The following is a 2,441-nucleotide window of genomic DNA, read 5'->3' as shown; positions in this document are numbered from 1 at the left end:
AAAAAAAAAAATCTTGTTACATTATTTTCTATTTGCTACCCTAGATCCTTGCATTTTAGCATTTTACAGGATACAGAAGAAGAAACTGTTCTAATATTGCTATTCATGATCATTTCTAACAACACAGTTTTTTTTTTAATTGTTAATCTATTGCATTCAACCAGAACCCAATATATAGTGCTAGCACCCATCACTCTGGGATTCATTTTGGAAAAAATTACACATTTTTGGGACTCACGGTTTCTTTCTTAAAAAAGGTGCAGTAAATTAAAAAAAGAAATACTAAAAAATACACTTTATATTTATTTCTTCTTTCTTTCCTTCATTTTTTGTGGATGGAATATGAAATTTTCCATCTAAAATATCCTCTAAAGTCATTACAAAATAAGTTGCACAAACAAGGTTTAAATTTGAATGACTTTTTTTATATTTCAGAGGCTTAAAAATGTTCCCTGTGTCCCTTTAAAAGATTACTTCTAAAATGTCTTAAGTTTTCTCTGAGTCTCTGAGTTAACCCCTGTGATCATGATGGGGACTCAAATATGAAATGCCTAATTTCATCTGAGTGTTTTTGTTAGATGGGGGATTTTGAGCAAGTAGGCTCCACTGGAACTTGTTACTGTGCAGAGCTGCAAAGGATGAAATGCTCATTGCAATTACTTAGCAATTTAAAACACAATGGATATAGATTTACCTTTGCAGCCCACATTTTACCATATCTCTAATGAAGTTCTAAAAAATATAAATCAATAATATCTCTACAACCTTGTGTCGTAGTAGCTCCTATTTACCTGTGAAGTTAAAAATCATGTTGGTAGAAAAAGAAAGCTTTTGGTGACGTGCAGGATTAAGATCAGTTAATTCAGTTGGTGTGGGACAATGACTCATCTTTAACTATTTACCACAAACAGACCTATCAATAAACCACAGGCTAAATTAAGCACGGTCTAAGCTTCAGCTGAGGCGTCTTCACTTCTAAGTCTTTGTGACTTTTTATGAAACCCACCAGTGAGCAGAATCTTATCACAGATCAAGAATTCCAACTTCAAGTAACAAAAGACAGTAAAACTTTTGAAGCCACTTTGCACTTAGACACAAAGCAAGTTTTCCCCATAAGCCCTTCTACCATCTTTCCTTTGTAAGCATACAGCAGTTAACAGCTCAGGGAACACCTCATCAGCATTAAATTAAGTCACTTAGGAATCCATCCGTCTCCTGGAAATTACATTTATGCATTTCTAAACTGTTCTATAGAAGAGACTAACCTAGAGGGATCACATGTAGCTTCTTGTTTCTGTATGCTACTTCCTCCTTTTATGTCAAATGTATGATTTTCACAGAGGCACAGGGAGTTGAGAGAAAGACATAGATGTACATTTCTTCCCCAAGTTTGTTTCACTGTGGGTAAAGCTTGGACTGTAACTCAAATCATCTATCAGAGAAACTGCCGGGACTGACTGATGGAGCAGCAACCAGACCGAGAGGTAGAACCTCCTGAAAGACCTCACTCAGGGCAAAAATCAACATGTAACTTGATAATGAAAAGTTTATGAAGTCACCAGCTCTTCTTCATATCTCAAGCCTCTGTTTCAAATATTTTTACACTTGAATTTTGTGACTTAAAAATATCTCTTTACAACTCAGACTACAAAATAAGGCAACGATCCATTAAAGACGGATGTGATGCTGCCAAGATGCAGTCAAAGTAAGACTCTCTGGAGAGGATGAGAATTGTTAAATGCAGTTTGGCAGAGTCTGTGTTGGCTGTCTAGCTGTGGGCTGCAGGGGACATAGTGTATGATAGCTCATGCAAGGAAGCCAATATTGTATTTTTGTCACAAATTTAAGGCTGATTTTAAATAATAGTCAATAAATGTTTCCTGAGTCACCAAACTCATTTTCCTGGATCTCAGTATATGGAAATCTGTTTTAGATTTGGCAACACGAAAAAGGGGAATCTACCTTGACAGGTAAATGGATTTCTGGAGAAAGCAGAGAACACTTTATTGGTTGGAATGATGTTACTGTAAACTATAAAAACAACAATAAAAATGTAGTACCTGTAGCAGTTTAACACAGGTTCATAACTGATGTACTGTAAAAACAAAGGGGGGAAATCTTTACAAACATGATATACTTTTGTTTAATTTTTCACAAACATACAGCAATGACCTGAAAGTGTCTTGATCAGGGGCCGGCACCTCACTGTGTTTCACTCATTGTTTCTTTTGTGACCTTTCCGTTAGCAGACGTGAAGTAAAACATTATAAGATAATAACGAGACACTCTGTGACCTTTGGTGAACAATAAAAAGGTCAGACAGGGAAGCTCTGAGAGGAAATGAGAGCTGACCAGCAGTCTGTGAAATCTGATTTTGGAGTGTCTTTGTGTGTGTGTGTGGGTGTGTGTGTGTGTGTGTGTGCATGTATGAAGTATCCTGA

This window comes from Notolabrus celidotus, chromosome 3 (genome assembly GCF_009762535.1).
Source record: "Notolabrus celidotus isolate fNotCel1 chromosome 3, fNotCel1.pri, whole genome shotgun sequence".
Taxonomy (NCBI): domain Eukaryota; kingdom Metazoa; phylum Chordata; class Actinopteri; order Labriformes; family Labridae; genus Notolabrus; species Notolabrus celidotus.
This window is presented reverse-complemented; position numbering follows the sequence as displayed.